The sequence below is a fragment of the Gadus chalcogrammus genome, chromosome 1 (genome assembly GCF_026213295.1).
Source record: "Gadus chalcogrammus isolate NIFS_2021 chromosome 1, NIFS_Gcha_1.0, whole genome shotgun sequence".
Classification (NCBI taxonomy): Eukaryota; Metazoa; Chordata; class Actinopteri; order Gadiformes; family Gadidae; genus Gadus; species Gadus chalcogrammus.
This window is the reverse complement of record NC_079412.1, coordinates 777,476-797,152: the sequence shown is the minus strand read 5'-3', so window position 1 is coordinate 797,152 and position 19,677 is coordinate 777,476. Positions and strand designations below refer to the sequence as shown.

At 50.1% G+C, this 19,677-nt stretch overlaps 12 non-coding genes across 12 annotated transcripts; all 12 read left to right on the top strand.

Annotated features, from left to right (window-relative positions):
* The first annotated feature begins 3,121 nt into the window (after positions 1 to 3,121).
* Positions 3,122 to 3,193, top strand: trnaa-cgc (transfer RNA alanine (anticodon CGC)). The gene has a single exon. It is a non-coding gene; the product is annotated as a tRNA-Ala (tRNA).
* A 598-nt stretch (positions 3,194 to 3,791) lies between these two features.
* On the top strand, positions 3,792 to 3,865 carry trnat-ugu (transfer RNA threonine (anticodon UGU)). The gene has a single exon. It is a non-coding gene; the product is annotated as a tRNA-Thr (tRNA).
* A 480-nt stretch (positions 3,866 to 4,345) lies between these two features.
* trnas-aga (transfer RNA serine (anticodon AGA)) lies at positions 4,346 to 4,427 on the top strand. The gene has a single exon. It is a non-coding gene; the product is annotated as a tRNA-Ser (tRNA).
* Positions 4,428 to 4,765: 338 nt separating this feature from the next.
* On the top strand, positions 4,766 to 4,837 carry trnaa-ugc (transfer RNA alanine (anticodon UGC)). The gene has a single exon. It is a non-coding gene; the product is annotated as a tRNA-Ala (tRNA).
* Positions 4,838 to 5,715: 878 nt separating this feature from the next.
* On the top strand, positions 5,716 to 5,787 carry trnaa-cgc (transfer RNA alanine (anticodon CGC)). The gene has a single exon. It is a non-coding gene; the product is annotated as a tRNA-Ala (tRNA).
* A 771-nt stretch (positions 5,788 to 6,558) lies between these two features.
* trnas-uga (transfer RNA serine (anticodon UGA)) lies at positions 6,559 to 6,640 on the top strand. Its single transcript has one exon. It is a non-coding gene; the product is annotated as a tRNA-Ser (tRNA).
* Positions 6,641 to 11,325: 4,685 nt separating this feature from the next.
* On the top strand, positions 11,326 to 11,397 carry trnaa-cgc (transfer RNA alanine (anticodon CGC)). The gene has a single exon. It is a non-coding gene; the product is annotated as a tRNA-Ala (tRNA).
* Positions 11,398 to 12,168: 771 nt separating this feature from the next.
* trnas-aga (transfer RNA serine (anticodon AGA)) lies at positions 12,169 to 12,250 on the top strand. The gene has a single exon. It is a non-coding gene; the product is annotated as a tRNA-Ser (tRNA).
* A 1,297-nt stretch (positions 12,251 to 13,547) lies between these two features.
* trnaa-cgc (transfer RNA alanine (anticodon CGC)) lies at positions 13,548 to 13,619 on the top strand. Its single transcript has one exon. It is a non-coding gene; the product is annotated as a tRNA-Ala (tRNA).
* A 598-nt stretch (positions 13,620 to 14,217) lies between these two features.
* On the top strand, positions 14,218 to 14,291 carry trnat-ugu (transfer RNA threonine (anticodon UGU)). Its single transcript has one exon. It is a non-coding gene; the product is annotated as a tRNA-Thr (tRNA).
* A 481-nt stretch (positions 14,292 to 14,772) lies between these two features.
* Positions 14,773 to 14,854, top strand: trnas-aga (transfer RNA serine (anticodon AGA)). The gene has a single exon. It is a non-coding gene; the product is annotated as a tRNA-Ser (tRNA).
* A 4,684-nt stretch (positions 14,855 to 19,538) lies between these two features.
* Positions 19,539 to 19,610, top strand: trnaa-cgc (transfer RNA alanine (anticodon CGC)). Its single transcript has one exon. It is a non-coding gene; the product is annotated as a tRNA-Ala (tRNA).
* The last annotated feature ends 67 nt before the right edge of the window (positions 19,611 to 19,677 follow it).

The window sequence follows — 19,677 nt, the reverse complement described above, 5'->3', positions numbered from 1 at the left end:
CCAGCCGCTTCACACTCGGCCGCCAGCCGATCCAGTGAGTGCTGAAGGTCACAGGCCGATGATCCCATGAGGACCACATCATCCGCAAAAAGCAGTGACGAGATCCTCAGACCACCGAACTGCAACCCCTCCCCACCACGACTACGCCTCGATATCCTGTCCATGTATATCACAAACAGGATTGGTGACAAGGCGCAGCCCTGGCGGAGCCCAGCACCCACCGAGAACGAAACTGACTGGCTGCCGAGGACGCGAACACAGCTCTCGCTTTGGGAGTACAGGGATTGGATGGCCCTGAGGATAGACCCCTTTACCCCATACTCCCGCAGCACCTCCCACAGTTTCTCCCGGGGGACCCGGTCATACGCCTTCTCCAGATCCACAAAACACATGTAGACCGGATGGGCATACTCCCAGGCCCCCTCCAGGATCCTTGCGAGAGTGAAGAGCTGGTCCGTAGTTCCACGTCCGGGGCGAAAACCGCATTGTTCCTCTTCAATCTGAGGTTCGACGACCGGCCGAACCCTCCTTTCCAGTACCTTGGAGTAGACTTTACCAGGGAGGCTGAGAAGTGTGATACCCCGGTAATTGGCACACACTCTCTGGTCCCCCTTTTTGAACAGGGGAACCACCACCCCGGTTTGCCACTCCTTTGGCACTGTACCCGACTCCCACGCGATGTTGAATAGGCGTGTCAACCATGACAGCCCCTCAACACCCAGAGCCTTTAGCATTTCTGGCTGGATCTCATCAATCCCTGGGGCTTTGCCACTGCGGAGATGTTTGACTACCTCAGTGACCTCCACCAGGGAAATTGACGACGAAACACCATCAACCTCGAGCTCTGCCTCCAACATAGAGGGCGTGTTATTCGGGTTCAGGAGTTCCTCAAAGTGTTCCTTCCAACGTCCGACGACCTCCTCAGTTGAGGTCAACAGAGTCCCCTCCTTACTGTACACAGCTTGGACGGTTCCCCGTTTCCCCCTCCTGAGGTGCCGGATAGTCTTCCAGAAACACTTTGGTGCCGACCGAAAGTCCTTCTCCATGGCCTCTCCGAACTTCTCCCACACCCGCTGCTTAGCCTCCGACACGGCAGCAGCTGCAGCCCTTCGGGCCTGTCGGTACCCTGCAACCGAGTCAGGAGTCCTCCAGGATATCATATCCCGGAAGGCCTCCTTCTTCAATCGGACGGCTTCCCTGACCACCGGTGTCCACCACGGTGTCCGAGGGTTACCGCCCCTTGAGGAGCCTAAGACCCTGAGGCCACAGCTAGCCACCGCAGCTTCAGCAATGGAGGCTTTGAACACAGCCCACTCCGGCTCAATGTCCCCAACCTCCACAGGAATGCTAGAAAAACTCCGCCGGAGGTGTGAGTTGAAGATACCTAGGACGGGGGCCTCCTCCAGACGTTCCCAGTTCACCCGCACTACGCGTTTGGGCTTACCAGGTCTATCCGGAAATTTCCCCCATTCCCTGATCCAACTCACAACCAGATGGTGGTCGGTTGACAGTTCCGCCCCTCTCTTTACCCGAGTGTCCAAAACATGCGGCCTCAGATCAGATGACACGATCACAAAATCGATCATTGATCTTCGGCCTAGGGTACTCTGGTACCAGGTACACTTATGAGCACCCTTATGTTCGAACATGGTGTTTGTTATGGATAATCCATGACTAGCACAGAAGTCCAATAACAAACGACCGTTCGGGTTTAGATCAGGGAGGCCGTTCCTCCCCACCACGCCTCTCCAGGTGTCTCCATCGTTGCCCACGTGGGCGTTGAAGTCACCCAGCAGAACTACGGAGTCCCCTACTGGAGCCCCATACAGGACTCCATTCAGGGTCTCCAAGAAGGCCGAGTACTCTGAACTGCTGTTTGGTGCATACGCACAAACAACAGTCAGAGTTTTCCCCCCTACAACCCTTAGGCGCAGGGAGGCGACCCTCTCGTCTACCGGGGTAAACTCCAACACCGCGGCGCTCAGCCGGGGATTTATGAGTATCCCCACACCCGCCCGGCGCCTCACGCCCTTGGCAACTCCGGAGAAGAATAGAGTCCAACCCTTATCCAGGAGTACGGTACCAGAGCTGAGACTGTGCGTGGAGGTAAGCCCCACCAGATCTAACTGATAGCTCTCCACCTCCCTCACAAGCTCCGGTTCCTTTCCCCACAGCGAGGTGACGTTCCACGTCCCCAGAGCTAGCTTCTGCCGCCCGGGTCTGGTCCGTCGAGACCCCTGACCTTCGCTGCCACCCATGTGGCTGCGCACCCGACCCCAACGGGTCTTCCCACAGGTGGTGGGCCCATGAGATGAAGAGAGGGGGGGTGCCACGTAGTTTGTTCGGGCTGTGCCCGACCGGGCTCCGTGGCAAACCCGGCCACCAGGCGCTCGCCATCGAGCCCTCCGTCTGGGCCTAGCTCCAGACGGGGGCCCCGGGCTTCCTCCGGGCCGGGTCACATCTCCTCTTTTTTCGATATTCATTGAGGATTTTTGAACCATTCTTAGTCTGGCCCCTCGCCTGAGACCACTCTGCCATGAGAGACCCTACCAGGAGCACAAGGCTCCAGACAACACAGCCCTCAGGTTCACAGGGACACGCAAACCTCTCCACCACGATAAGGTGACGGTTCCAGGAGAGGAGAGGTGCTGTGGCTTGGACTGTCATAGTGACTGTCTAGTTCACATGTATCGGTTGCCACATGTACAATTGAAGTAATCTGTTTTCGGCTCATCTGTAAAGCTTCTCATGTAGGAGTGCTGAGGTCCGATCACTAAGATGTGATCAAAGCAAGCTGTGGTCAAGGGTGTAGGACTATTTCACAATTTGATCACACAGCCTCAAGCGTTGCAGTCTGTTACTGTTCGAACAACTGATAGACTTGAGGTCGATAAGCACCATTGTCCTGGCCAAGCGGTTAAGCTGATGCACTAGAAATCCATTGGATACCCCGCTCCATGATTGAAATCTGCCACACCAGTTTTCCACCTCTGCTTTTAGCAGGCAGGCCAAATATCTTCATCTCTTAGGATGGTCTAGTGCAAGTCAACCTATTGATTGGCTGTATCATTAAGCATAGCTTCAGGTATTGACAGTAGAGATGTACTATTTATTACATAATGGGGATGTAGCTCAGTGGTAGAGCGCATGCTTCGCATGTATGAGGTCCCGGGTTCAATCCCCGGCATCTCCAAATTGTAGTGAAGGTGACGGGTGAATTATGAATGAATCCCTTTTATAAGGTAGAAGTCAAAAATGATCCGATCACGAAACATTGCTGAATGTTACTGTGTAATGAATTTTTAAACAAAATGAGGTCACGCAATGCTTTACATACCAAAAATGTTGCAGAATGCTAATGTTTGAACAAGATAGAGAATTGAAACGTCGATACTGTGTGGTTACGGTGATGGACTAGAAATCCATTGGGGTCTCCCCGCGCAGGTTCGAATCCTGCCGTCAACGGTACAGGTTAATCAGTGTATGTTTAAGGGGCTGTTTAAAGGATCAACAGAAATATGTCATGGTACTGCAGACCTCTTTCGTTGTCTTCCCAATCAATTGCTGAAGCATTACTCCTGAACTGAGAGGGGTGCTGTGGCTTGGACTGTCATAGTGACTGTCTAGTTCACAGAAGAGGCAGTGTTCTAATCACATCAGTAAGTTGTATAATGTAAGTAACCTACTCAATTGGAATTCCTTTAGCCGCCAGTTCTGATAGCTTAACACATGATCGGGTCACGCTACATGAGACCTTTTTCATTGGTGTCTCAAGTAAACATTACCATAGGGGTGCTGTGGCTTAGCTGGTGAAAGCGCCTGTCTTGTAAACAGGAGACCCTGGGTTCAACTCCCAGCAGTACCTACACTTTTGCAACAGCATCATCTGGTGTAGATGTGATAAAAGTGTTTCTTGCAGTTAAAAGAAACGGAATTGTCCTAACTGGCAATCTTGCTTGTGGTTGTAAGCTTGCAATCCATCAATGCAATAGACTTTCCATCAATGAAAACAGCGGCAGGCAAGCTAAATTCTCTATAAAATGTATGATACCCTAGTGCCAACTAATGACCTATTTGTCCCTTCTATCGTTAAGCAAAGCTTCAGGAATCGGTTTTACAGATGTACAATTGAAGTAACACAGGGGACTTCTCTCAACGGCAAAGCGTATGCTTCTCATGTAGAAGGCCTGAGGTTCAATGCCTGCCGTCTCCAAGATGTGATCAAAGCTAGCTTCAGTCAATTTGAAGATTATTTCAAAATTAGATCAAGCAAGGCTTAACCTACCCTAAGTGTTCCAGACTCTTCCTGTTCCAAAAAGCCAGAGAATTGGAACTATACAAGTGTGTTGTCGTGGCCGAGTGGTTAAGGCGATGGACTAGAAATCCATTGGGGTCTCCCCGCGCAGGTTCGAATCCTGCCGACAACGGTTCTTTCTGATTACGAATTTTCATTCCCTTGGTCAGCCAACACATACACATTTACGGTGAGACTGCATGAAATCAGTGCAAATATGTTAATCTAAGCATGTAGAAGGTGACATATTTAAAACCTGGTATTATCTGGACAGGCTCTTAGCATTCGATGTTTTTTGACAACATGTTCTCCAAACATAAAATGTAAATATTTCAAGGTCTGATAGATCTGAAGACTAGTGTTGTCAGGTCCAAGTGCTGAATGCCATGTACGAGGATCTATACATGGCACACGGAACAAACCCTTGGTGTGTTCCGAATCCGGTTTAAAATGTACATACTCTAGCAGTAAGGGGATGTAGCTCAGTGGTAGAGCGCATGCTTTGCATGTATGAGGCCCCGGGTTCAATCCCTGGCATATCCATTTGATTGCCCTAGAAAAGTCAGGTGAGTGCTATATTGATCAAATGAGGTCACGCAATGCTTAACCTACCAAAGATGTTGCCGAATGCTTTTGTTCGAAACAAGTGAGAGAATTGAAACTGTGTTGTCGTCAACGATACAGGTTAATCAGTGCGTGCGATTTCAAAAGCGCACGCTTTTGTGCGCTTGTGCGCTCAAAAGCTAGTGTGCGCTCAAAAGCTAGTGCCGGTCAACACATTGATATGAGTACGGTACGTTTATGCATTAAGTGTTGACAGCCACCGAAGAGAAAATCATTGTTGCGTCACGACGAAGATTCAGGCCTGCCGACAAGCGTTGGCCAGTTCTGCTATCTGTACGCAGACTACTTCTCTAAGAAATGTATGATACCGTACTGCCAGTCAATAACCGATTTCCCCTCTTGTATCGTTAAGCAAACTTTCATGTATCGGTTGCCACATGTACAATTGAAGAAATCTGTTTTCGGCTCATCTGTAAAGCTTCTCGTGTAGGAGTGCTGAGGTCCGATCACTAAGATGTGATCAAAGCAAGCTGTGGTCAAGGGTGTAGGACTATTTCACAATTTGATCACACAGCCTCAAGCGTTGCAGTCTGTTACTGTTCGAACAACTGATAGACTTGAGGTCGATAAGCACCATTGTCCTGGCCAAGCGGTTAAGCTGATGCACTAGAAATCCATTGGATACCCCGCTCCATGATTGAAATCTGCCACACCAGTTTTCCACCTCTGCTTTTAGCAGGCAGGCCAAATATCTTCATCTCTTAGGATGGTCTAGTGCAAGTCAACCTATTGATTGGCTGTATCATTAAGCAAAGCTTCAGGTATTGACAGTAGAGATGTACAACTTAATACATTAAGGGGATGTAGCTCAGTGGTAGAGCGCATGCTTCGCATGTATGCGGTCCCGGGTTCAATCCCCGGCATCTCCAAATTGTAGTGAAGGTGACGGGTGAATTATGAATGAATCCCTTTTATAAGGTAGAAGTCAAAAATGATCCGATCACGAAACATTGCTGAATGTTACTGTGTGATGAATTTTTAAACAAAATTAGGTCACGCAATGCTTTACATACCAAAAATGTTGCAGAATGCTAATGTTTGAACAAGATAGAGAATGGAAACGTCGAAACTGTGTGGTTAAGGTGATGGACTAGAAATAGCTGGTGAAAGCGCCTGTCTTGTAAACAGGAGACCCTGGGTTCAACTCCCTGCAGTACCTACACTTTTTGCAACAGCATCATCTGGTGTAGATGTGATAAAAGTGTTTCTTGCAGTTAAAAAAAACGGAATTGTCCTAACTGGCAATCTTGCTTGTGGTTGTAAGCTTGCAATCCATCAATGCAATAGACTTTCCATCAATGAAAACAGCGGCAGGCAAGCTAAATTCTCTATAAAATGTATGATACCCTAGTGCCAACTAATGACCTATTTGTCCCTTCTATCGTTAAGCAAAGCTTCAGGAATCGGTTTTACAGATGTACAATTGAAGTAACACAGGGGACTTCTCTCAACGGCAAAGCGTATGCTTCTCATGTAGAAGACCTGAGGTTCAATGCCTGCCGTCTCCAAGATGTGATCAAAGCTAGCTTCAGTCAATTTGAAGATTATTTCAAAATTAGATCAAGCAAGGCTTAACCTACCCTAAGTGTTCCAGACTCTTCCTGTTCCAATAAGCCAGAGACTTGGATCTATACAAGTGTGTTGTCGTGGCCGAGTGGTTAAGGCGATGGACTTGAAATCCATTGGGGTCTCCCCGCGCAGGTTCGAATCCTGCCGACAACGGTTCTTTCTGATTACGAATTTTCATTCCCTTGGTCAGCCAACACATACACATATTACGGTGAGACTGCATGAAATCAGTGCAAATATGTTAATCTAAGCATGTAGAAGGTGACATATTTAAAACCTGGCATTATCTGGACAGGCTCTTAGCATTCGATGTTTTTTGACAACATGTTCTCCAAACATAAAATGTAAATATTTCAAGGTCTGATAGATCTGAAGACTAGTGTTGTCAGGTCCAAGTGCTGAATGCCATGTACGAGAAAACCCTTGGTGTGTTCCGAAGCCGGTTTAAAATGTACATACTCTAGCAGTAAGGGGATGTAGCTCAGTGGTAGTGCGTATGCTTTGCATGTATGAGGCCCCGGGTGAGAAGTCAGGTGAGTGCTATATTGATCAAATGAGGTCACGCAATGCTTAACCTACCAAAGATGTTGCCGAATGCTATTGTTCGAAACAAGTGAGAGAATTGAAACTGTGTTGTCGTCAACGATACAGGTTAATCAGTGCGTGCGATTTCAAAAGCGCACGCTATTGTGTGCTTGTGCGCTCAAAAGCTAGTGTGCGCTAGTGTGCGCTTGTGCGCTCAAAAGCTAGTGTGCGCTCAAAAGCTAGTGCCGGTCAACACATTGATATGAGTACGGTACGTTTATGCATTAAGTGTTGACAGCCACCGAAGAGAAAAACATTGTTGCGTCACGACGAAGATTCAGGCCTGCCGACAAGCGTTGGCCAGTTCTGCTATCTGTACGCAGACTACTTCTCTAAGAAATGTATGATACCGTACTGCCAGTCAATAACCGATTTCCCCTCTTGTATCGTTAAGCAAACTTTCATGTATCGGTTCATCTCATTTTCTTCCGCTTATCCGGGGTCGGGTCGCGGGGGGAGCAGCTCAAGCAGGGGGCCCCAGACTTCCCTTTCCCGGGCCACATTGACCAACTCTGACGGGGGGATCCCGAGGCGTTCCCAGGCCAGTGTTGAGATATAATCTCTCCACCTAGTCCTGGGTCTTCCCCGAGGTCTCCTCCCCACTGGACGTGCCTGAAACACCTCCCAAGGAAGGCGCCCAGTGGGCATCCTTACCAGATGCCCGAACCACCTCAGCTGACTCCTTTCTAAGTAAAGGAGCAGCGGCTCTAATCCGAGTTCCTCACGGATGGCTGAGCTTCTCACCCTATCCCTAAGGGAGACGCCAACCACCCTTCTGAGAAAACTCATCTCGGCCGCTTGTACCCGCGATCTCGTCCTTTCGGTCATCACCCAGCCCTCATGACCATAGGTGAGGATAGGAACGAAGATCGACCGGTAGATCGAGAGCTTTGCCTTGCGGCTCAGCTCTCTTTTCGTCACAACGGTGCGGTAAAGCGAACGCAATACCGCCCCCGCTGCTCCGATTCTCCGGCCAATCTCACGTTCCATAGTACCCTCACTCGCGAACAAGACCCCGAGGTACTTGAACTCCTTCACTTGGGCTAAGGACTCATTTCCTACCCGGAGTAAGCAATCCATCGGTTTCCTGCTAAGAGTCATGGCCTCAGATTTAGCGGTGCTGATCCTCATCCCAGCCGCTTCACACTCGGCCGCCAGCCGATCCAGTGAGTGCTGAAGGTCACAGGCCGATGATCCCATGAGGACCACATCATCCGCAAAAAGCAGTGACGAGATCCTCAGACCACCGAACTGCAACCCCTCCCCACCACGACTACGCCTCGATATCCTGTCCATGTATATCACAAACAGGATTGGTGACAAGGCGCAGCCCTGGCGGAGCCCAGCACCCACCGAGAACGAAACTGACTGGCTGCCGAGGACGCGAACACAGCTCTCGCTTTGGGAGTACAGGGATTGGATGGCCCTGAGGATAGACCCCTTTACCCCATACTCCCGCAGCACCTCCCACAGTTTCTCCCGGGGGACCCGGTCATACGCCTTCTCCAGATCCACAAAACACATGTAGACCGGATGGGCATACTCCCAGGCCCCCTCCAGGATCCTTGCGAGAGTGAAGAGCTGGTCCGTAGTTCCACGTCCGGGGCGAAAACCGCATTGTTCCTCTTCAATCTGAGGTTCGACGACCGGCCGAACCCTCCTTTCCAGTACCTTGGAGTAGACTTTACCAGGGAGGCTGAGAAGTGTGATACCCCGGTAATTGGCACACACTCTCTGGTCCCCCTTTTTGAACAGGGGAACCACCACCCCGGTTTGCCACTCCTTTGGCACTGTACCCGACTCCCACGCGATGTTGAATAGGCGTGTCAACCATGACAGCCCCTCAACACCCAGAGCCTTTAGCATTTCTGGCTGGATCTCATCAATCCCTGGGGCTTTGCCACTGCGGAGATGTTTGACTACCTCAGTGACCTCCACCAGGGAAATTGACGACGAAACACCATCAACCTCGAGCTCTGCCTCCAACATAGAGGGCGTGTTATTCGGGTTCAGGAGTTCCTCAAAGTGTTCCTTCCAACGTCCGACGACCTCCTCAGTTGAGGTCAACAGAGTCCCCTCCTTACTGTACACAGCTTGGACGGTTCCCCGTTTCCCCCTCCTGAGGTGCCGGATAGTCTTCCAGAAACACTTTGGTGCCGACCGAAAGTCCTTCTCCATGGCCTCTCCGAACTTCTCCCACACCCGCTGCTTAGCCTCCGACACGGCAGCAGCTGCAGCCCTTCGGGCCTGTCGGTACCCTGCAACCGAGTCAGGAGTCCTCCAGGATATCATATCCCGGAAGGCCTCCTTCTTCAATCGGACGGCTTCCCTGACCACCGGTGTCCACCACGGTGTCCGAGGGTTACCGCCCCTTGAGGAGCCTAAGACCCTGAGGCCACAGCTAGCCACCGCAGCTTCAGCAATGGAGGCTTTGAACACAGCCCACTCCGGCTCAATGTCCCCAACCTCCACAGGAATGCTAGAAAAACTCCGCCGGAGGTGTGAGTTGAAGATACCTAGGACGGGGGCCTCCTCCAGACGTTCCCAGTTCACCCGCACTACGCGTTTGGGCTTACCAGGTCTATCCGGAAATTTCCCCCATTCCCTGATCCAACTCACAACCAGATGGTGGTCGGTTGACAGTTCCGCCCCTCTCTTTACCCGAGTGTCCAAAACATGCGGCCTCAGATCAGATGACACGATCACAAAATCGATCATTGATCTTCGGCCTAGGGTACTCTGGTACCAGGTACACTTATGAGCACCCTTATGTTCGAACATGGTGTTTGTTATGGATAATCCATGACTAGCACAGAAGTCCAATAACAAACGACCGTTCGGGTTTAGATCAGGGAGGCCGTTCCTCCCCACCACGCCTCTCCAGGTGTCTCCATCGTTGCCCACGTGGGCGTTGAAGTCACCCAGCAGAACTACGGAGTCCCCTACTGGAGCCCCATACAGGACTCCATTCAGGGTCTCCAAGAAGGCCGAGTACTCTGAACTGCTGTTTGGTGCATACGCACAAACAACAGTCAGAGTTTTCCCCCCTACAACCCTTAGGCGCAGGGAGGCGACCCTCTCGTCTACCGGGGTAAACTCCAACACCGCGGCGCTCAGCCGGGGATTTATGAGTATCCCCACACCCGCCCGGCGCCTCACGCCCTTGGCAACTCCGGAGAAGAATAGAGTCCAACCCTTATCCAGGAGTACGGTACCAGAGCTGAGACTGTGCGTGGAGGTAAGCCCCACCAGATCTAACTGATAGCTCTCCACCTCCCTCACAAGCTCCGGTTCCTTTCCCCACAGCGAGGTGACGTTCCACGTCCCCAGAGCTAGCTTCTGCCGCCCGGGTCTGGTCCGTCGAGACCCCTGACCTTCGCTGCCACCCATGTGGCTGCGCACCCGACCCCAACGGGTCTTCCCACAGGTGGTGGGCCCATGAGATGAAGAGAGGGGGGGTGCCACGTAGTTTGTTCGGGCTGTGCCCGACCGGGCTCCGTGGCAAACCCGGCCACCAGGCGCTCGCCATCGAGCCCTCCGTCTGGGCCTAGCTCCAGACGGGGGCCCCGGGCTTCCTCCGGGCCGGGTCACATCTCCTCTTTTTTCGATATTCATTGAGGATTTTTGAACCATTCTTAGTCTGGCCCCTCGCCTGAGACCACTCTGCCATGAGAGACCCTACCAGGAGCACAAGGCTCCAGACAACACAGCCCTCAGGTTCACAGGGACACGCAAACCTCTCCACCACGATAAGGTGACGGTTCCAGGAGAGGAGAGGTGCTGTGGCTTGGACTGTCATAGTGACTGTCTAGTTCACATGTATCGGTTGCCACATGTACAATTGAAGTAATCTGTTTTCGGCTCATCTGTAAAGCTTCTCATGTAGGAGTGCTGAGGTCCGATCACTAAGATGTGATCAAAGCAAGCTGTGGTCAAGGGTGTAGGACTATTTCACAATTTGATCACACAGCCTCAAGCGTTGCAGTCTGTTACTGTTCGAACAACTGATAGACTTGAGGTCGATAAGCACCATTGTCCTGGCCAAGCGGTTAAGCTGATGCACTAGAAATCCATTGGATACCCCGCTCCATGATTGAAATCTGCCACACCAGTTTTCCACCTCTGCTTTTAGCAGGCAGGCCAAATATCTTCATCTCTTAGGATGGTCTAGTGCAAGTCAACCTATTGATTGGCTGTATCATTAAGCATAGCTTCAGGTATTGACAGTAGAGATGTACTATTTATTACATAATGGGGTTGTAGCTCAGTGGTAGAGCGCATGCTTCGCATGTATGAGGTCACGGGTTCAATCCCCGGCATCTTCAAATTGTAGTGAAGGTGACGGGTGAATTATAAATGAATCCCTTTTATAAGGTAGAAGTCAAAAATGATCCGATCACGAAACATTGCTGAATGTTACTGTGTGATGAATTTTTAAACAAAATTAGGTCACGCAATGCTTTACATACCAAAAATGTTGCAGAATGCTAATGTTTGAACAAGATAGAGAATTGAAACGTCGAAACTGTGTGGTTATGGTGATGGACTAGAAATAGCTGGTGAAAGCGCCTGTCTTGTAAACAGGAGACCCTGGGTTCAACTCCCAGCAGTACCTACACTTTTTGCAACAGCATCAACTGGTGTAGATGTGATAAAAGTGTTTCTTGCAGTTAAAAAAAACGGAATTGTCCTAACTGGCAATCTTGCTTGTGGTTGTAAGCTTGCAATCCATCAATGCAATAGACTTTCCATCAATGAAAACAGCGGCAGGCAAGCTAAATTCTCTATAAAATGTATGATACCCTAGTGCCAACTAATGACCTATTTGTCCCTTCTATCGTTAAGCAAAGCTTCAGGAATCGGTTTTACAGATGTACAATTGAAGTAACACAGGGGACTTCTCTCAACGGCAAAGCGTATGCTTCTCATGTAGAAGGCCTGAGGTTCAATGCCTGCCGTCTCCAAGATGTGATCAAAGCTAGCTTCAGTCAATTTGAAGATTATTTCAAAATTAGATCAAGCAAGGCTTAACCTACCCTAAGTGTTCCAGACTCTTCCTGTTCCAAAAAGCCAGAGAATTGGATCTATACAAGTGTGTTGTCGTGGCCGAGTGGTTAAGGCGATGGACTAGAAATCCATTGGGGTCTCCCCGCGCAGGTTCGAATCCTGCCGACAACGGTTCTTTCTGATTACGAATTTTCATTCCCTTGGTCAGCCTACACATATTACGGTGAGACTGCATGAAATCAGTGCAAATATGTTAATCTAAGCATGTAGAAGGTGACATATTTAAAACCTGGTATTATCTGGACAGGCTCTTAGCATTCGATGTTTTTTGACAACATGTTCTCCAAACATAAAATGTAAATATTTCAAGGTCTGATAGATCTGAAGACTAGTGTTGTCAGGTCCAAGTGCTGAATGCCATGTACGAGAAAACCCTTGGTGTGTTCCGAAGCCGGTTTAAAATGTACATACTCTAGCAGTAAGGGGATGTAGCTCAGTGGTAGTGCGTATGCTTTGCATGTATGAGGCCCCGGGTTCAATCACCGGCATCGCCATTTGATTGCCCTAGAAAAGTCAGGTGAGTGCTATATTAATCAAATGAGGTCACGCAATGCTTAACCTACCAAAGATGTTGCCGAATGCTATTGTTCGAAACAAGTGAGAGAATTGAAACTGTGTTGTCGTCAACGATGCAGGTTAATCAGTGCGTGCGATTTCAAAAGCGCACGCTTTTGTGTGCTTGTGCGCTCAAAAGCTAGTGTGCGCTAGTGTGCGCTTGTGCGCTCAAAAGCTAGTGTGCGCTCAAAAGCTAGTGCCGGTCAACACATTGATATGAGTACGGTACGTTTATGCATTAAGTGTTGACAGCCACCGAAGAGAAAAACATTGTTGCGTCACGACGAAGATTCAGGCCTGCCGACAAGCGTTGGCCAGTTCTGCTATCTGTACGCAGACTACTTCTCTAAGAAATGTATGATACCGTACTGCCAGTCAATAACCGATTTCCCCTCTTGTATCGTTAAGCAAACTTTCATGTATCGGTTGCCACATGTACAATTGAAGTAATCTGTTTTCGGCTCATCTGTAAAGCTTCTCATGTAGGAGTGCTGAGGTCCGATCACTAAGATGTGATCAAAGCAAGCTGTGGTCAAGGGTGTAGGACTATTTCACAATTTGATCACACAGCCTCAAGCGTTGCAGTCTGTTACTGTTCGAACAACTGATAGACTTGAGGTCGATAAGCACCATTGTCCTGGCCAAGCGGTTAAGCTGATGCACTAGAAATCCATTGGATACCCCGCTCCATGATTGAAATCTGCCACACCAGTTTTCCACCTCTGCTTTTAGCAGGCAGGCCAAATATCTTCATCTCTTAGGATGGTCTAGTGCAAGTCAACCTATTGATTGGCTGTATCATTAAGCATAGCTTCAGGTATTGACAGTAGAGATGTACTATTTATTACATAATGGGGATGTAGCTCAGTGGTAGAGCGCATGCTTCGCATGTATGAGGTCCCGGGTTCAATCCCCGGCATCTCCAAATTGTAGTGAAGGTGACGGGTGAATTATAAATGAATCCCTTTTATAAGGTAGAAGTCAAAAATGATCCGATCACGAAACATTGCTGAATGTTACTGTGTGATGAATTTTTAAACAAAATGAGGTCACGCAATGCTTTACATACCAAAAATGTTGCAGAATGCTAATGTTTGAACAAGATAAAGAATTGAAACGTCGATACTGTGTGGTTACGGTGATGGACTAGAAATCCATTAGGGTCTCCCCGCCCAGGTTCGAATCCTGCCGTCAACGGTACAGGTTAATCAGTGTATGTTTAAGGGGCTGTTTAAAGGATCAACAGAAATATGTCATGGTACTGCAGACCTCTTTCGTTGTCTTCCCAATCAATTGCTGAAGCATTACTCCTGAACTGAGAGGGGTGCTGTGGCTTGGACTGTCATAGTGACTGTCTAGTTCACAGAAGAGGCAGTGTTCTAATCACATCAGTAAGTTGTATAATGCAAGTAACCTACTCAATTGGAATTCCTTTAGCCGCCAGTTCTGATAGCTTAACACATGATCGGGTCACGCTACATGAGACCTTTTTCATTGGTGTCTCAAGTAAACATTACCATAGGGGTGCTGTGGCTTAGCTGGTGAAAGCGCCTGTCTTGTAAACAGGAGACCCTGGGTTCAACTCACAACAGTACCTACACTTTTTGCAACAGCATCATCTGGTGTAGATGTGATAAAAGTGTTTCTTGCAGTTAAAAAAAACGGAATTGTCCTAATTGGCAATCTTGCTTGTGGTTGTAAGCTTGCAATCCATCAATGCAATAGACTTTCCATCAATGAAAACAGCGGCAGGCAAGCTAAATTCTCTATAAAATGTATGATACCCTAGTGCCAACTAATGACCTATTTGTCCCTTCTATCGTTAAGCAAAGCTTCAGGAATCGGTTTTACAGATGTACAATTGAAGTAACACAGGGGACTTCTCTCAACGGCAAAGCGTATGCTTCTCATGTAGAAGGCCTGAGGTTCAATGCCTGCCGTCTCCAAGATGTGATCAAAGCTAGCTTCAGTCAATTTGAAGATTATTTCAAAATTAGATCAAGCAAGGCTTAACCTACCCTAAGTGTTCCAGACTCTTCCTGTTCCAAAAAGCCAGAGAATTGGATCTATACAAGTGTGTTGTCGTGGCCGAGTGGTTAAGGCGATGGACTAGAAATCCATTGGGGTCTCCCCGCGCAGGTTCGAATCCTGCCGACAACGGTTCTTTCTGATTACGAATTTTCATTCCCTTGGTCAGCCAACACATACACATATTACGGTGAGACTGCATGAAATCAGTGCAAATATGTTAATCTAAGCATGTAGAAGGTGACATATTTAAAACCTGGTATTATCTGGACAGGCTCTTAGCATTCGATGTTTTTTGACAACATGTTCTCCAAACATAAAATGTAAATATTTCAAGGTCTGATAGATCTGAAGACTAGTGTTGTCAGGTCCAAGTGCTGAATGCCATGTACGAGAAAACCCTTGGTGTGTTCCGAAGCCGGTTTAAAATGTACATACTCTAGCAGTAAGGGGATGTAGCTCAGTGGTAGTGCGTATGCTTTGCATGTATGAGGCCCCGGGTGAGAAGTCAGGTGAGTGCTATATTGATCAAATGAGGTCACGCAATGCTTAACCTACCAAAGATGTTGCCGAATGCTATTGTTCGAAACAAGTGAGAGAATTGAAACTGTGTTGTCGTCAACGATACAGGTTAATCAGTGCGTGCGATTTCAAAAGCGCACGCTATTGTGTGCTTGTGCGCTCAAAAGCTAGTGTGCGCTAGTGTGCGCTTGTGCGCTCAAAAGCTAGTGTGCGCTCAAAAGCTAGTGCCGGTCAACACATTGATATGAGTACGGTACGTTTATGCATTAAGTGTTGACAGCCACCGAAGAGAAAAACATTGTTGCGTCACGACGAAGATTCAGGCCTGCCGACAAGCGTTGGCCAGTTCTGCTATCTGTACGCAGACTACTTCTCTAAGAAATGTATGATACCGTACTGCCAGTCAATAACCGATTTCCCCTCTTGTATCGTTAAGCAAACTTTCATGTATCGGTTCATCTCATTTTCTTCCGCTTATCCGGGGTCGGGTCGCGGGGGGAGCAGCTCAAGCAGGGGGCCCCAGACTTCCCTTTCCCGGGCCACATTGACCAACTCTGACGGGGGATCCCGAGGCGTTCCCAGGCCAGTGTTGAGATATAATCTCTCCACCTAGTCCTGGGTCTTCCCCGAGGTCTCCTCCCCACTGGACGTGCCTGAAACACCTCCCAAGGAAGGCGCCCAGTGGGCATCCTTACCAGATGCCCGAACCACCTCAGCTGACTCCTTTCTAAGTAAAGGAGCAGCGGCTCTAATCCGAGTTCCTCACGGATGGCTGAGCTTCTCACCCTATCCCTAAGGGAGACGCCAACCACCCTTCTGAGAAAACTCATCTCGGCCGCTTGTACCCGCGATCTCGTCCTTTCGGTCATCACCCAGCCCTCATGACCATAGGTGAGGATAGGAACGAAGATCGACCGGTAGATCGAGAGCTTTGCCTTGCGGCTCAGCTCTCTTTTCGTCACAACGGTGCGGTAAAGCGAACGCAATACCGCCCCCGCTGCTCCGATTCTCCGGCCAATCTCACGTTCCATAGTACCCTCACTCGCGAACAAGACCCCGAGGTACTTGAACTCCTTCACTTGGGCTAAGGACTCATTTCCTACCCGGAGTAAGCAATCCATCGGTTTCCTGCTAAGAGTCATGGCCTCAGATTTAGCGGTGCTGATCCTCATCCCAGCCGCTTCACACTCGGCCGCCAGCCGATCCAGTGAGTGCTGAAGGTCACAGGCCGATGATCCCATGAGGACCACATCATCCGCAAAAAGCAGTGACGAGATCCTCAGACCACCGAACTGCAACCCCTCCCCACCACGACTACGCCTCGATATCCTGTCCATGTATATCACAAACAGGATTGGTGACAAGGCGCAGCCCTGGCGGAGCCCAGCACCCACCGAGAACGAAACTGACTGGCTGCCGAGGACGCGAACACAGCTCTCGCTTTGGGAGTACAGGGATTGGATGGCCCTGAGGATAGACCCCTTTACCCCATACTCCCGCAGCACCTCCCACAGTTTCTCCCGGGGGACCCGGTCATACGCCTTCTCCAGATCCACAAAACACATGTAGACCGGATGGGCATACTCCCAGGCCCCCTCCAGGATCCTTGCGAGAGTGAAGAGCTGGTCCGTAGTTCCACGTCCGGGGCGAAAACCGCATTGTTCCTCTTCAATCTGAGGTTCGACGACCGGCCGAACCCTCCTTTCCAGTACCTTGGAGTAGACTTTACCAGGGAGGCTGAGAAGTGTGATACCCCGGTAATTGGCACACACTCTCTGGTCCCCCTTTTTGAACAGGGGAACCACCACCCCGGTTTGCCACTCCTTTGGCACTGTACCCGACTCCCACGCGATGTTGAATAGGCGTGTCAACCATGACAGCCCCTCAACACCCAGAGCCTTTAGCATTTCTGGCTGGATCTCATCAATCCCTGGGGCTTTGCCACTGCGGAGATGTTTGACTACCTCAGTGACCTCCACCAGGGAAATTGACGACGAAACACCATCAACCTCGAGCTCTGCCTCCAACATAGAGGGCGTGTTATTCGGGTTCAGGAGTTCCTCAAAGTGTTCCTTCCAACGTCCGACGACCTCCTCAGTTGAGGTCAACAGAGTCCCCTCCTTACTGTACACAGCTTGGACGGTTCCCCGTTTCCCCCTCCTGAGGTGCCGGATAGTCTTCCAGAAACACTTTGGTGCCGACCGAAAGTCCTTCTCCATGGCCTCTCCGAACTTCTCCCACACCCGCTGCTTAGCCTCCGACACGGCAGCAGCTGCAGCCCTTCGGGCCTGTCGGTACCCTGCAACCGAGTCAGGAGTCCTCCAGGATATCATATCCCGGAAGGCCTCCTTCTTCAATCGGACGGCTTCCCTGACCACCGGTGTCCACCACGGTGTCCGAGGGTTACCGCCCCTTGAGGAGCCTAAGACCCTGAGGCCACAGCTAGCCACCGCAGCTTCAGCAATGGAGGCTTTGAACACAGCCCACTCCGGCTCAATGTCCCCAACCTCCACAGGAATGCTAGAAAAACTCCGCCGGAGGTGTGAGTTGAAGATACCTAGGACGGGGGCCTCCTCCAGACGTTCCCAGTTCACCCGCACTACGCGTTTGGGCTTACCAGGTCTATCCGGAAATTTCCCCCATTCCCTGATCCAACTCACAACCAGATGGTGGTCGGTTGACAGTTCCGCCCCTCTCTTTACCCGAGTGTCCAAAACATGCGGCCTCAGATCAGATGACACGATCACAAAATCGATCATTGATCTTCGGCCTAGGGTACTCTGGTACCAGGTACACTTATGAGCACCCTTATGTTCGAACATGGTGTTTGTTATGGATAATCCATGACTAGCACAGAAGTCCAATAACAAACGACCGTTCGGGTTTAGATCAGGGAGGCCGTTCCTCCCCACCACGCCTCTCCAGGTGTCTCCATCGTTGCCCACGTGGGCGTTGAAGTCACCCAGCAGAACTACGGAGTCCCCTACTGGAGCCCCATACAGGACTCCATTCAGGGTCTCCAAGAAGGCCGAGTACTCTGAACTGCTGTTTGGTGCATACGCACAAACAACAGTCAGAGTTTTCCCCCCTACAACCCTTAGGCGCAGGGAGGCGACCCTCTCGTCTACCGGGGTAAACTCCAACACCGCGGCGCTCAGCCGGGGATTTATGAGTATCCCCACACCCGCCCGGCGCCTCACGCCCTTGGCAACTCCGGAGAAGAATAGAGTCCAACCCTTATCCAGGAGTACGGTACCAGAGCTGAGACTGTGCGTGGAGGTAAGCCCCACCAGATCTAACTGATAGCTCTCCACCTCCCTCACAAGCTCCGGTTCCTTTCCCCACAGCGAGGTGACGTTCCACGTCCCCAGAGCTAGCTTCTGCCGCCCGGGTCTGGTCCGTCGAGACCCCTGACCTTCGCTGCCACCCATGTGGCTGCGCACCCGACCCCAACGGGTCTTCCCACAGGTGGTGGGCCCATGAGATGAAGAGAGGGGGGGTGCCACGTAGTTTGTTCGGGCTGTGCCCGACCGGGCTCCGTGGCAAACCCGGCCACCAGGCGCTCGCCATCGAGCCCTCCGTCTGGGCCTAGCTCCAGACGGGGGCCCCGGGCTTCCTCCGGGCCGGGTCACATCTCCTCTTTTTTCGATATTCATTGAGGATTTTTGAACCATTCTTAGTCTGGCCCCTCGCCTGAGACCACTCTGCCATGAGAGACCCTACCAGGAGCACAAGGCTCCAGACAACACAGCCCTCAGGTTCACAGGGACACGCAAACCTCTCCACCACGATAAGGTGACGGTTCCAGGAGAGGAGAGGTGCTGTGGCTTGGACTGTCATAGTGACTGTCTAGTTCACATGTATCGGTTGCCACATGTACAATTGAAGTAATCTGTTTTCGGCTCATCTGTAAAGCTTCTCATGTAGGAGTGCTGAGGTCCGATCACTAAGATGTGATCAAAGCAAGCTGTGGTCAAGGGTGTAGGACTATTTCACAATTTGATCACACAGCCTCAAGCGTTGCAGTCTGTTACTGTTCGAACAACTGATAGACTTGAGGTCGATAAGCACCATTGTCCTGGCCAAGCGGTTAAGCTGATGCACTAGAAATCCATTGGATACCCCGCTCCATGATTGAAATCTGCCACACCAGTTTTCCACCTCTGCTTTTAGCAGGCAGGCCAAATATCTTCATCTCTTAGGATGGTCTAGTGCAAGTCAACCTATTGATTGGCTGTATCATTAAGCATAGCTTCAGGTATTGACAGTAGAGATGTACTATTTATTACATAATGGGGATGTAGCTCAGTGGTAGAGCGCATGCTTCGCATGTATGAGGTCACGGGTTCAATCCCCGGCATCTCCAAATTGTAGTGAAGGTGACGGGTGAATTATAAATGAATCCCTTTTATAAGGTAGAAGTCAAAAATGAT